General features: G+C 39.3%; 1 protein-coding gene across 1 annotated transcript in view; it reads right to left on the minus strand.

Annotated features, from left to right (window-relative positions):
* LCOR (ligand dependent nuclear receptor corepressor) overlaps positions 1-12985 on the minus strand; it is a 22376-nt gene extending 9391 nt beyond the window's left edge. Inside the window, exons 1-2 of the mRNA XM_009866853.1 lie at positions 12957-12985; positions 2658-2790 (exon numbers count right to left, since the gene is read on the minus strand). The gene's annotated coding sequence lies outside the window, so the exon portion shown is untranslated. The remainder of the gene's footprint in view (positions 1-2657; positions 2791-12956) is intronic.
* Positions 12986-15357: the final 2372 nt, after the last annotated feature.

A 15357-nucleotide genomic window follows, 5' to 3' on the forward strand; every position in this document is an offset into this window, starting at 1 on the left:
GACCTCTAGGGCACCTACGTTTTCTGAAGAGGAATCATGCCTTTACTGTGTACCCATGTTCACATGTACAATTGGGTACTGCTTAGAGCTGAATCATTTCTAAATTTGGGGAGAAAACGCTCTATACATGCCCACCGCCGTGCACCATTGTATCATGCAACTTCAAAGAATCAGCACAGAGTGGCTGCTGAGAGCTCTCTAGTGCTGCTTAAGATAAACTCTCTAATTCAGGACATAAAACTCAATTTTCAAACAGAAGGGCAGTTACCTAGCACATTAAAGGCTTCTTGCTTAATGCAAAGCCTGATTGCTAAGGATTAAAACTGTTTAAAAGCAAGTGCAAATTATTTTCTGGTGCCTCTGCAGCATCTCTTGAAATCATCCAGAGGTTTATTTTGACTCCAAGTGTATATGTTTTTTGGGAAAAAAACAAACAAAAAAAACCAAAAACCCCACCAACTAAAATTAACTAAAACATGTTCTCAGAGAAGAAAAATACTGCAAGTATTTTTCAGCTATAAATAGTCTAAAGCAGTACCTCTCAGCTTTAAAATCTTAATAGCTTTTATGCAGTTTATCTATACTGAAGTCTTAGAAGGGCAGTTATCAAACCAAAAGATATTGTTTCATCAAACCATTCAAAGAAGGTCCTATCCTGTCCCAAGGCAGAGGTAATGGACAACTAGGTACTGCTGCTCTGCCGTCACTGGCAATGCCGAGTCTCTGAAAGCAGTGACAGGGAGTCAGAGTGCCCCAGGCACAAAGCAGGGAGAAAGCCCGTAAGATGAATGGGCAGCAAACCTGGTCAGAAAGTTTGCAGATGCTGCTGATTTGCCTGTGGATGTGAAATGCAGGAGGTCAAGCTCTTGACGTGCAACGGGCATCTGTATCTTCTCTGATCTGCCTGGGCTACAAAGCGCCAGTCTCAGACGTCACTGGCACTGAGCACGGAAAGAAAAAACGAACTAACGTCCAGCGCCAAACCAAGAGAGTCAGGCTTCTCTGGGCAGCATAGGAGCATCAGAGTTCTGCCAGTTTTGTGTCCTCTTTGGTATGACAGTGCCGGTGGATGTCACGGCAGTGGCACAAGTTAGAATAACCTTTCGAGCAATCTAAACACAGCCACGCTCGACAACGATGCATTCAGGATTCAGAGCTGCCTTCCTGCCAGGTTTCCTCCCCTGCCTTATTACTCTTGCACCAAGCACAGCTCTGCCAGAAGAAGGAAAGCAAGAGGGTACTAAAAACAAATTTTCAAAGATGCTAAGACACCTGAAGTGATTTCATTATCTTCATTCTTTGTATCTGACAATGGAGAGTGTTAAACTCCTCATTAGCACACTGCAATATCTGCCAATAATTTTCCAATAGTTAGGGAAGTATGTATTTTTAATGACATGCACACAGGTCATACGCAAAAATTTAAGCACAATTAAAGGGAAGATGTATTTAACAATTTGGAAGTGATGGAACTAATATGGAAAAAAGTGTATTTTCTCTAGATCTGCTTTCTTAAATCCCTCCTGGATTTAAAGAGAGATGGTATAAATGTAAAGCAAAAGAAAACCTTAATCTTAAAAGGAAAAAAAAAGCAAAAAGGAAGACTTGGAATAAAAGTATTATCTGAACTATCAGTAGCAATGCAATAAATATCCTTCCTACACACTTCTATACTTTATGCAACACATCATAATGTACAGTTTGTATTTATGTATTTGAGTCATAAAAGAAAGGCCAAGATACTGTTATCTACTTAAAACACCTTTAAATATTTTGGTCACTGGGAGGAAGGGCTGAGGACAGGCTACAGCAATTCCTAATTTGTTAAACTGAAGCCTCACAATGTCCCTCAGCAGACAGGTTGGAATTACTGATCTGGCAGATTTTCTCACACATGGGTTAGACTGATAAGTACCCTGCACTTTCACTCAGGATGCGTTTGGAAACAACCTCTGGATTCCTCTTTCTCAGATTGGTAGAAAACAGGGAAATGAGTTTTGTGCCTTCCCAAGAGCACAGTTTAATTGACATCATTCTCTAGAAGGGAGGATTTTCAAGCATTGAGCTACTGTTATTCTTCTTGGCATATTCTGTGGCACTGATTTTCCAATTCTTTTGCTCATCGCATTTTGAATTCTCCATATATCCCCCTTGGCACTATTCCAGCAATATTTTATACCGTGGATTGCTGGGGGTGGGTAATCACTACAGATCACAGTGCGAAGACTGATGACCTTTAAGAAAAACTGCATTAGTACAGATCCCATCAAAATTAAAAGTAACAATAGAAAAAAAAAAAACCAATAAAAAACCCAGCATCCACTGCCACCTGCTCCTCTTTCCAAACAACTAACTCATGTTAACATCGGTTTCAGGGGAGCAGTTCTACTGGATAACTGAATCATTCCTCCAAAACTGCAAAACATCAACGATCTCATGGAGAGATGTTTCAGAGTTAAATGATACATTCTCCTGCCCCAAGCCCACACTGCTGTACTACTACAGTATTTGAAAGTCAAATTTTACTCCCGATAAACATATAAGACAACTGAAAAATCTTGAATACACAATGAACAATTTGAACATCAGATCTTTGATATCTGCATTACATGCAAAAAGACCAGCAAGAGATACCACTTCCCCCCCATTAAACCAACCTTTTCTGTAAAAGACTGCATTGAGGAACTCTTCTGCTTGCCTTTCAAAACGAATGATTTTTGCTTGCTCTTGTCTAAGCAGAGCTTCTTGTCCAGCTTCCGAGGCTGGCTCATCCAGACTGACTAAGTGTTCCTGCAAAGATATTTAATATTTGTAAGATCTTCCTAACTCCAAAATTAATAAAATTTCTCAGGCATCAAACATTTTACGAAATTGAAAACATTGTAAGGTATTTAGCACAGAGTTGAATCCACTAAAACCACAATTTGATTTTTTGACTGCTCCAGAACACTGTACTTCGTTCTGCTTTCTTGCTGTAAATGCAGCAGAAGCCTGAAAGATTTGACAGCATTATGGGAGATAAGAGCCCACTATAAAGAAAATTTAGATATTTCACAACACTTGGTTGAAAATCTCATATAAAGCACTTACAAGTGCCTATGACTTCTGGTTCCAGAAGTAACTGCTGAAGGCAAAACACAGAAAGTTCTCCTTAATTTGCACAGCATTCACACAAACTGAGCAATAAATGACCAAGTATTAGCAAAACCCAAATCCTTTTGTGAAAAGGCTCAGTAGTAGCTCCTTTTAAGTGAAATAAACTTCAGTCAGCCGCTTACAACACCTGCAATAAATTAAAATTCATTTTGTCTCTTACAACTGGGAGCAACTCAGTTATCTCAAGAAAAATTCAAAACAAGCATTTTAACCAGGATGATTGTGAGATGCCAGGATAAATTACTCCTTTTAAATACAACTCAAGAAACTAGAATACAATAGTTAAAAAAATATGAAACCTAGCTGCTTGGATCCCTCCCCAGACACACAACACTTTTCTCAGTTCTTTAGTGCCTTGCTCCTGCTTAGGAGAACGATCTCTGTCCTCGCCCCTTCCCTCCACTTTCATTTTAAGCTGTATTAAAGTTACCTGTATTTACCTACTGTAGGAATGCATACACACCACTCTTTGGCTTTAGGGAGTGTTTCGTTTTGTTAACCTTTACAAAGTATCGGTTACCATAATATCTAGCCTACATCTGGTTTTTTTAGCCTCCACAGTACAAGGTGATTTCAGGTTTGTATCCTCACGGGACTAGAAGGGAAGGAAAGAACTGACAATTCATCTATCCTTCACAATAAATGAAAAAAAAAAAAGAAAAAGAAGTCATTCTTAAGTTTGTGCCATCTCAGCACCAACAGGTTTAATGAAGCAAGGTTACATAACCAGCCCACTGTAAATTAACACACATGGCAGTCACATGAACTACGTGCAAAGGGTAATAATATGAAACACTGTGGACTCTGGCCTGAACAACAAGGGCTCTCACCTCCAGACCTGTAATCTAACAGCTTCCAAAATTGCTCTATCAAAACTAAAGGGAGACACTTTCTCATACAGGATAAAGAGACAATGCAGTATTTTATGCTAAATCAAGCGTGCCGTGACAGAGGTGACAGGTTAGTAAAACAACACGTTCGCTGTGAAGGCCGAGGTAAAGACCTCACAAAGCGAGTGATGCTTTCTTCCACACCAGAGATTTCAGGCTTGCTCTCAAACCTGTCGGCTGTCATAGGAAAGACTGGCTTTTGAGATAGTCTTAAAAATATGAATTGGAACTGATAGGGTATGTATAGTGAAAGCAGTCACCTCTGTGTCAGGTAGTCCTGTACCAGTAACCAGGGGCAGCACTCCTGCGGTTCTCTGGCATTTTATGAACACGCTGAAAACGCAGTTGTACCTTTACAATACTTAAAATACGTGAAGTAGCTGTACTGTATTTCACAATAAAAATATTGGGATTATTCCCTGCAAATATTTTCATAAGAGTTACTCTTCAGGTGGGACTTCATCGAACATATGTGCATTCTCTTTTTGAAGCTGCGTTTCTGCACCTGACAAAGTTTAATGCAGGATTTGTCCTAGTTACTTATGGCCATTCTGAGTCAAGTCTGATTATCTTTTAGGTATTATCAAGACAATTGTAAACTCAGCTTATCAGTTTGTGTAAAAAGTAGGCATTTGTGCAAATTAACTAATAACGGAAGTAATCTAGGCATACAGAAGTGTTAGAACAATCACTGGAATACCTAAGCATTTACAGACAAACAGCTTTAAGTTCTACCTTAAAAGTAATCTCTGCAAAAGATCCATGAGAATTAATTAGCATCCTCTGGCTAAAGCCCCACAAGCCAAGCAAAAAACCACTTACTTATAATTCAAAGGACAAACAGAGAATTCAGAATTGAAGGAAACACTACCCCTTCAACTCGACCTGATACGCTGCCCTTTGACAGACTATATCTCTGGAAGAAGCCTAAAATAAAAATAATCCTTGCCCCACACAATGCATTTCACATCTTCCTAGTACTTTCAGCAACTAAGACAATACATGGCAAGCACGAGCCTAGCAACTCAGTGGGAGCAGAGTTCAGCGGCAGCGTGCCTCGCCACGAACAAGTGTACTCTACATTACTCATACAAAAGCAATGTATAAAGAGTACAATTTAATCTACCTCGGCTGACTAAACAGTTTCTACATAGAGTAGGAATGAAGAAAAAGGGATCAGCCAGGAAAAATAACATTTCTAAGTGGCTTACAATGGTGAATGGCTGAATAAAGGACCATTTGATGTGCATCCAGAAGAAAGGGATAGCAAGGCAATGGCAGCACTTCCTTCTTAAACCCTCAACCTTAGGAGCCCCATCTCTTATACATGGATGATTTTTATCAATGTCTGTACTAAGATATCAAAATGTAATGAAATATAATTATATAAAAGAGTCAGATTTAACCGCATTCATGGAAAAGAAAAAAAAAGTCTTTAGCTGTTTTCTGGTATCTGTAGTACAGCACCGACTGCATGAGACAAAATATACTGGAAAGATTTCCGTTTATTGCATTTTTAAATTATTTTCTTACCAACTGTCACAAATATTCTAGCAATCTTAGCTGCTGGTTCACCCTTAGAGGGTTTCCACACTGAATATTTGATCACGATCACTCTTCAAAGTCAACTTTCAAAAGTGGAGGGCTTTTCAAGGTTGGTTTGGGGGGTTGTGTTGCATTTTCCACCATATCTTCCAAAAAAACATTATTTGGGTCCACTATCTTCATTCTTATCCTCTCATTCTACAGTCCAGAATCATATAAAACTTTTCTGTACCAACATGCGGGTAGCAGGAAGAAGAAAAACCTATTAATATTTAAATAGTTTTGTCATTGGTTACAAATATCCTGGAAAAAAAAAATTCCACCAGCCACTTTTACATATTATTTAACACACAGTATTTGTTCCATTCTCTTTGTGGTTCTTTTCAGGTGGGAACTACATCCCAGAGCATCCCTGGAATCCCACCAGTGAACAGGCAGTACCGCTACACTGAACAATATCGCTTCAGGAAAAGATACTTGTAGTGGTTTGCACATGCTCCCAAAGGACTAAAGCTCTTTTTGTATGTTAAGATATACAGCATAACTATATAATTAAGTCAAAGAGCCTTAGCAACACAGAGCTTGGGTTTTCAAAACGTGAGGTCAATGCATGACCTTGAGAGACAACCTAATCCTGGACAGCCTGGCCTTGTCAGCGCTCACGCTGGATCCTCATTGAGACTCTCCTTGTAGGCAATGTTGACGCAGCAATGCTGAACATTCAACTGCTCGCAGGGCAAGAAAGATATAAAGCAGAGTGGGTTTGTACAGATATGGCAACAGATAAGCCACAGGCTGCACCCAGATGGAGCAGGAAGCACCCACAAGCTAGAATAGCGTGAGATAATTCATACTCATCTTTGGGGAAAAAACAGAAGGAGGCTTCCCACAGACTACCTGCAGCTGAGCGGCCAAGCCTTGGCCCCAACCTCAGGCCAGCCTCCCACCCCACAGCAAGATCAGGAACAGCGAGTAAGAAAGGAATGTTTCAGCACCCCTTGGTTGTCTTCAACACTTCATTTTTTTAAAACTGTACAGTCTTTTTAACTCTTAGCCAGTGCAAAGGGGGATAATCCACTATTTTCTGTAGATGAGCCTCAAGGGCACCAGAGACTGTCTTCTTTCCTTCTACCTTTGAGATCAAGCCATTCTTGTTGCTTCCATTTCAGTGCTATTCAGAGTTCATTTACAGAATCACAGAATGCCAGGGGTTGGAAGGGGCCTCAAAAGATCATGTATGTCCAATCCCCCTGCGAGAGCAGGATCCCCTAGAGCAGGTCACACAGGAATGCGTCCAGGCGGGTTTTGAAAGTCCCCAGAGAAGGAGACTCCACAACCTCCCTGGGCAGCCTGTGCCAGCGCTCTGTCACCCCCACAGTGAAAAAACTTTTCCTAATGCTTTTGTGGAACCTCCTATGCTGCAGTTTGTGCCCATTGCCCCTTGTCCTGTCATTGGACATCACTGAGAAGAGCCTGGCTCTGTCCTCCTGACACTCACTCTTGACATATTTATAAATATTAATGAGGTCAGCCCTCAGCCTCCTCTTCTCCAAGCTAAAGAGACCCAGCTCCTTCAGCCTCTCCTCGCAAGGGAGATGTTCCACTCCCTTCAGCATCTCTGTGGCTCTGCGCTGGACTCTCTCCAGCAGTTCTCTGTCTCTCTTGAGCTGAGAGGCCCAGAACTGGACACAATATTCCAGATGTGGCCTCACCAGGGCAGAGCAGAGGGGCAGGAGAACCTCTCTCAACCTACTAGCCACACTTCTAATACACCCCATCCCTTTTAAAATGCTACACCCAGCTGAGGTTTTATCAGCACTTGGGTTTTCCTCTGCAGGTATTAAGACAAATGACTCTCTTGACAAAGCCTCAAAAATAGTTTACTACTTTTACAATGCTATCACTTTTCAGACATCTGCAACTTTGTGACCCAACAAAATAAGTCTCTCTGTTCTGTTTGTCAAATTTATGGAGGCAATTTTCAATTGCAAGCATGTCCTTTAAAGCATCTAGAAATGTTTTCAGTCCGGTATCAACTAAAAATTCAGATTGTTTAATTACTTTTAAAATGTTCCTCACTTATGCAACACAAACACTTTTACAGTAAGAAACAGTATAATTTCCTTATTAAAGATAACTGACATCGATTCATCAAATTCAAAACAAATTTATCTTAATAGATCCATAGCTACTGAATATCATTTATTGTATACAGTAGAGGGAGAGTAAAAAAATAAAAATCAGTGGAAATAGAAAAAAAAGCTTACACTGACAGTCATGCACAAGCAAAACTGTAACCCTGCATTACCACTAAACACAGCTGGAGATTATCAGAGACAGCCTCTTCAGGGTTTAGCCTCCATATCAAATTATTTTAAAACCACCCAATACAAAATTGACAATCTAAATGCTTGCTTTTTTTACTTTCAAAGTGATGAAATCCATTAAAAATGTTTTAGAGCATCTTCCAGTGCACTTAGGATCTCTGTACCCAGTTAAAGCACATTGTAAAGCCATCAAAAAATCGTAAGAGTTCCGCAACTTCAACTCATTTTCAGATATTCCCTTTGCCATCTTCAATTATCCTACGAGTTAACGTTTTAAATTACAGTGGTAGCTTCTCCTCTGAATTATTCAGACACTTACCCCAGTTTACTTCTTATTGTTTATGTTCCTTCATAGTCAAAGGACACCAGATTCAGAGGCCGTTATTATGACTAATCATAATCAAGTAATGGCATGACATGACCTTTTAGTTTGTGTGAAGCAGTTACTTACAAGATTTTAAAAATACCCAAATCATATCAGAGTAACTTTAAAATATATCAGAGTAATTTTAAAATTACTCCTTCACATGCTGTATCGTACCACACTTCTTCACAACTGAGAGAATCATTAAAGGTCCTTACACTGAAGGCCAAGAATTTCTGAAGCCCAGACTCAACCTTCTGTCGTCAACAGCATGAGACTCCAGAATATGCTCCCAGAAGTCATTTTCTCTCTTGTTATTTTCGTAGCTTAAATATATCTATAAAATAGTCAATGTGCTTAGGAGTATTATCCTTCTTGTTCTGCTCTCATCAACTAATGAGATTAGTTGTGTGTCGTCCCTCCCTTTTTTTTTTTCAAATACGTATGAATTGTTTTATGTAGCTTTAGCGTTGGGTACTTTTCAAAATGAATATATTCAACTGATTCCTCTTTAAGGATTCTTTGTCTAATTTCCCCTCTTATTACTCATGCTTTCTTCTGGCATTATCCATCTATATCTTTAAAAAAAAAAATCTTAAACTAGGCTTGAGCTCCAGCTATAAGTAAATTACAGTAGAAACTACCTCATTTGATACAAACATTCTACATGTAGCCACAGATTTCTTCTGTAATAACAGTCCTGTCAGTTTATTTTAAAAGCCACACAGAAAAATTAAGAACTATAACTAAAAAGAGCTAAGTCAAGTACACTTTAAAGTTCAATTCATCTGAATTGATGGGTCCTCTATGTACCATAACCTTTTAGAAGGAAAAGCTTCATTACAAATAAAAAACACACAACCCTCCCAAAAAACCCCATAGAACTATACTATCTTAAATCTTCCCTGTGAAGAATAAAGCCCACAAGGAATTATCACATTTGCAAATTATCCAAATGAAAATTCATTGGGTTTGGTCCCAGAGAACCCAATCTACTTCCTCTCACTCTGAGTAGGCAGCTAGAGCTGCTAACTTGGTCTTTTTTGTCTTTCACACTCATCAGTGCACCCATGCATTTTCACGCACATGCACCCACGTTAATAACCTGGTAACAGCTTCTTAGGTAACTAGTTACTCCCCAGTCATACCCTACTGCAACAATTGTGTCTTGTGCATTACATGATGGAGGAAAAAAAAAATCCAGTTTCTAAAAGCTTTATGTTATTGCACATAGCTCTTTGGATTTGGGCAAAAATACGTTTGGGATGATCTTAGCTTCCTATTTTACTATCCCTTTCAGATGAAGACACTTGGGTCCATTCCTCTTTCAAAACCTGTCTTGTATTTTGATTGCCAAAAAATCCATGCATTTGCTCAGTATTTGCAAGTAGAACTCCTGCTGCAAATAAATTAATCTTTTCAGAATACTTCAGCAGATGGTTCTCCATCCTTTGAAGAACTCATGTAACTGAATCTGATTGCTTGTGAAAGCAAGAACCAACATCACTGAAATGGGTGGGAGAGCAAGAATAGTTTGTTGGTTTTTCCCCTTAAACAGCTCTGCCAATAAACTAATCTTGGCCTTCAGCTCTCATTCTGCAGTCCAGAACTCAATTCTCTTCAAGCAAAACTACTCGTCTCCTGAGTTACAGGTAACTCCTAATGGTAAATGAAATTCAGAAGAAAAACACCTCTGAATATTTTTATTGGTTTTAAACTTGGCAGACCAGGTACTTATGTGTCACTTAAAGGTGAAAATCAAGTATAATGATTAATTTTCCCACTAATCCAAAAGGAGGTATTGGCAGAGATGCACTCACTGGAAAAAAAGGTCAGCTACAGCCACACACTGTTGTAATAAGTGGTTTGTGGCTATCTTGCTCCCAGCTACCACATCAGTTACACACTTTTTAATTCTGGAGTTCAGTAGTACACAAGCACAAACCCAAATAATCCCACCCTCACCAGCCTTTTTCTTAAAAAGGGAAGAGGACGCACATGAAAAAAAATCTCACAGTAGAGCACAGAAAGCACAAGTGCTACCACTTTATGTGCAGGAACAGACAAGTTTTAGCAGTTCTAGAAGACTGGGCCTGCAACTCCCCGAAAAGAAGAGTTAAAGATACCAGTACAGATATTGAATAGATTTCAGATAAACTAGTGCCATTTCTAAATTAGTTCAGTCTATCAGCTGAAGAATGTCCATCATTTGGCTAAATATAAAACGAAGGTACAAAGTTTTTCGTAACAGTTAAGTCCTCAATGTTTTGATTCAACGGATGATATTGTTAAATCCGTACTATTTGGAAGCTCCCATAAAAAAAGTCATATTTAATTCTGTATTGCAAGCTAATGACATCTGCAACAGCCAGCAGTGCAGCAATTCGGTGTATTCACAGAGTAAAAGAAGCATTCCCACCCCGATCTCTCTCTCAGCTCACATACAAGAACCCACCAGGTCTAAGAGGAGCCATATTCTTCCCTCAAAAACAAAACAAAACCAAAAACCAAAACCAACAAACTACAAAAAAACCCAAACCCAACAGAACTGACATAAAGGCTGGGAAGCAGGAAGAAAACGAAAAACCAAATCAGAAAAAAAAACCTCCAAAACACTAAAAAAATCCTATCTACTCCAAAGAAGCCCCGTGCATAAGGGGAACCACTGGGATTAACAGAGAAGTCACAAGTCTGGTTTGAAGGGACTGGTTCACCCTCCTCCTTCTGCACTCCCCCAAGCAGCAAACAAGCGCACACACAAAGCTCTCTTTGCTGGCCTGTTTATCAATCAGCTGTAAGAAAAATGGTTTAAATGGGTATTTGGGGCTAGCAAAATGTAAACTGACAGAAATTGCTTCTACTCAAGCCCATAGTGGCTGACAACTACTACCACAGCATTTCTTAACTCACAGTTCTCTTCAGCCTGCTCAGAACTTACAAGGTCCTTCCCCTTCATCCAGCACTTTTGCCCAGTGATGCTTGCATGTCCCAGTCTGCAGACAATCCCAAAAATCTCCTTAGGCCCCTGATGCCACAGCACCACGGAGCGCACCAGATATGAACTGCATCTTTCCTTTCACCCGTTTAGAAGTCACCACATGGTGCAACGGGAATCCACGTGAGGAACCTTAACATAAACGAGAACTACCACTAGTACAAGGCATTACACTGCCAGTTTCTCAGTGATGTAATCATGGGCTACACTTTACTGTGCAAAACCAGGAAGAAAAGCTAGCAAGAAAAGCCTAGCAAGTACATGAAAATATAAATAATGATATCTCAGCTTCTGACTAAAGGCTGTGTAGAAGGTTGAAAAGGACAAGACAAGTACCCCTAACCAGCAGGCTATACAGCAGATATCAGTGTTCTCAGTTTTCACCCAGCAATCATCAATTCTCAGACGCTTTGTTTCAGTTATTGTGGACCTGTGAAGACAATTGAGGCATCAGAAAGATTTCTGAAGATCTATCCATACACAGCTAGATTCTCCCAGCCTATGATCAGTCTCTGACAGCACCACAAAATTAATATCTGAATCAACTCACTGGCTTAACTAGAACTGTGCTAAATGCTGAATTCTGTCTTTTTATGACATGACGTAAGTCAAACAAGACAGAACTCCTTACAGCACAAGCACACACAAAGCTTACCTGCTGTCAGTCTCAATCAAAGTATTATGCCTTATATCTGTTCCAAATGCAAGCGTTCCCAACCCTCCTCCCCAGGCCTTAACAAAAAGTGTAATACAAACACAAGCAGAAACTGGCAAAATGACAAGTATCAGTGTCAACAAGGTACTTCCTTTATGAACAAGCCACGCAGCCAAACACGTTAGCTGCTGCAGAGGAAAGGGTGATTCTGTTTCATTCCTAAGTTCACAGAGATCCGCTCCACGTGTTATTTTACACGGTGCAGAAAGAAGCAGTAAAGAGTTCCAGTAAATGAAGTTTTGCCAAACAGAGGAGCTTTCCTTCCTATGCTATAGAACAATCATTATTTCAACACATGGGCTGAGCAACAATCACATATAGCACGGTAGCCTTTGTTTCACATGCAGCTATAATCTTGTTAAGAAAACAAACTGCAAGTTTATTATGTTGGCAAAGCTGATTTGTCCATGTTTAGGCCTGACTTGGTTATAAACAAGAACAGTAAAAAAATCTACCACAGGAACGAGCCCTTTAATAAAAGGATAAAGCACACAGTGAAATAGAGTCCAAGATAGAGAACAAGACTGTAGGCTGTTAAAATGGACCACATTTCCATAAGCCCAGTGTCTGACTGTAGTAAACATGTTCAAGCCACAGTTTGGCTCCCTCGGGAAGGGTTTTATGATCCCAGCAAGATCTCTTACAAATAACTCAAAAAACAAAGAAAAGAAAAACAAACAAACAAACAAACAAAAGCCAAACCAAACAAAAAAAAACACCAGACAGAATGAACCATTACACAGGAGAAAAAAAAAATCTGCATCACATACTACAAAGGAAAAGTTGCAGATAAGAGGCGAGTCTGTTCATTAGCTTGCATTATTTTCATTCAGAAAGCCTTTTCTGCAGGAGGGGAAAGGGGTAGGAGGTTGCAGATTTTCTACTTTCAGTTAACTGGGAGCAGCAAACTCCCTCCCTTTGTCCCTCCCCTGCAACTACTAGCTTCACACATCTGCATTGTTACCTTCACTTTTTCTCTTCTCAGGCAGCAGAAAAGACAATTTTCATCAAAAGACCAATCAGAAACACCTTCCGGCTCACAGTCTGTAAATCAGAGGAACAGCAAATTACTTCATATTCATAAACCACGACGCAACTGGAGCCAAAAGAGAAATGCCAAATTAAATACCTGTTTCACAACATTCTTGCCTGCATTCTGAGGATGCAGGCTTCGTTTCGGCCATTTTTCTAAATCCCTCGATTACCAAACTGTATACATTTTAGCTCTGCACAACAAATCTGCTTTTCTGAGCACTGCCAAACACACTCCCAGCTACATAAAGATGAACGCACATTCATTAGTAATTTTAGCCAATATGAAACTAACTGTGAGCACTGCCTGGGGGAGGGGGGGGAAAAAAAAAAGCACAAATCACCACGGTAACACACATTTTCTAGAGGCAGAGCTGGGGCTGCTTCTGTCATTAGAAATGCAGAACAAGATACAAACATAGAGATTGAATACCTTTAAACAAACTGAGATCTTTTAATAATCCAGGTCCAAACAGGCCTTCTAGAATACTTTCAAACCCTAAAAGCAAATAAAAGAATTGTTAGCTTTCTAGATTAAGTACGTCACTACAAGAATATTCACAATAGCAGTTCTATATTTATCTGTTCCAAGAACTGAGCTCAGCGTGTTTTCTCTAAGTATTACAAGATGCATGGGTCAATCGTAATGACTGAACTACTGACAAATCATAGCACAATCTAGAGTCCACCAACTCCTGTACTTCTGTAAATAGCTGGGTTAAAAACAAAGAACATTACGATACTGAAATAAACCAATTGGAAAAGAAAATAGGAAGCTCTAGGTTCTACAATGTGACCAGGTAATTTCTATGTGAAAAAAATGCTCCTGTTTGAGCGTTCAAACTGAAATAAGGCACGTTTTCCCAATTAAAAAAAATATGTTCTTCCATCTGAGTGGCATTTGGTTACTTCTCTGAATTTCAGCAAATGTTAGAATCAATGTTTCTTGAAAAGTTACAGGTTTGAAGAGACAAAATTCAACGGAAAGCGATTCAACAGTGCCATGCCACTAAGGAACTGAATTCCAATCACAGATCCACATCTAAGATACACAGCCCAATTTACTTCAGTGCCATGACTTAGGCCTCACTTAAAATAAATCTAACCAATTTTAGTTTATTCCAAAGGAGGAAAAACCTTTACCGAAACGACTGCCATTATTTGGAAATGTTAAATCAATATTACACTAAACCCCTGCTGGCAGCAAAACACACAGAGCTATTGTCTACCCAATACTGTGAGAAGACAGGTTAGCAGAGTGAATATGAAAAGCACGAAGACTGTTATAAGGGGGACAGATAAATTCCATCTGCTTATAAAAATCTATTCCAAATATGACCATAAAACTCAAGACTACAACTGACTGTATTTTTCCACCCCCCACTAATATTTTGTTTTGTAGGTTTAGTATATGTATAGCTAGGAACAGCTTCTCCTACTTGCCTGAATTTCTGAAAGGTAGAAAAAATGTAAAAAAATAAAAATAATCATGACATAAAAATATGGGTTTAAATTTACAGAAGCTTGCATAGGTGAATCGGGGACAGATAAATCACCTGAAACCTTTTATTACCTGAGTCCTTTTAAGAAAGCAGTTGAAACGTAAATCATCACATTATGAAAGAAATAATTTATTAAACTGTGAAAGAGTAATAATCCTAAAATAACTCTGACTATATACAGATCTCATATGGAAGTTATCTTTCGGATAGCAGTCTTCCGAAGGAAAGGACAAGCAGTGTTACATCCGTCCATGTGTCAGCAAGGCTGCCAGTGCACCAACATCTTTAGATATCAGATGCAGGATCCTACAGAATTTGCAGACTGCAACATGACTTCGATGGTCAAAGCATTGCTGAGGTTCACCACCATCCTTCATTTAATGCCTATCAGAGGCTGATACTAAAAATTTCATATCAGAAAGCACCGAGCAGAGAAAAACATTAAAAAAAAAAAATGAAAGAGTGATGGTGGAATAAGAGTTAAGAGTAAGGAGAAATAGGGGAGAGATCAGAAAACAAGGTGGAAGAGGAGAAATTGGAAAACATCCCATTGAACAGCACCTTGTCAGGCAGAGAAGTAGCACTGCCTCCAAAAAAAGCCAATTCAGGCTTCAGGAAGTGGCAGGAACAGTGGGAAAGGGCCGACCAACCTGACCTAGAAGAAAAATAGGAGAATCAGGGTATTGGAACACTGACTCTTTTATGGGTAGTGACCCCTCAGAATTTGTATCTGGAATGAAACCTCAAGGAAAGCAGCTAACCAATCTCATTCTTTATCTTTTGGTATTGTTTTTTTTTTAATGTTGTACATTATATATAAATATATATATA

The sequence above is a fragment of the Apaloderma vittatum genome, unplaced genomic scaffold, assembly GCF_000703405.1.
Source record: "Apaloderma vittatum isolate BGI_N311 unplaced genomic scaffold, ASM70340v1 scaffold26913, whole genome shotgun sequence".
Classification (NCBI taxonomy): domain Eukaryota; kingdom Metazoa; phylum Chordata; class Aves; order Trogoniformes; family Trogonidae; genus Apaloderma; species Apaloderma vittatum.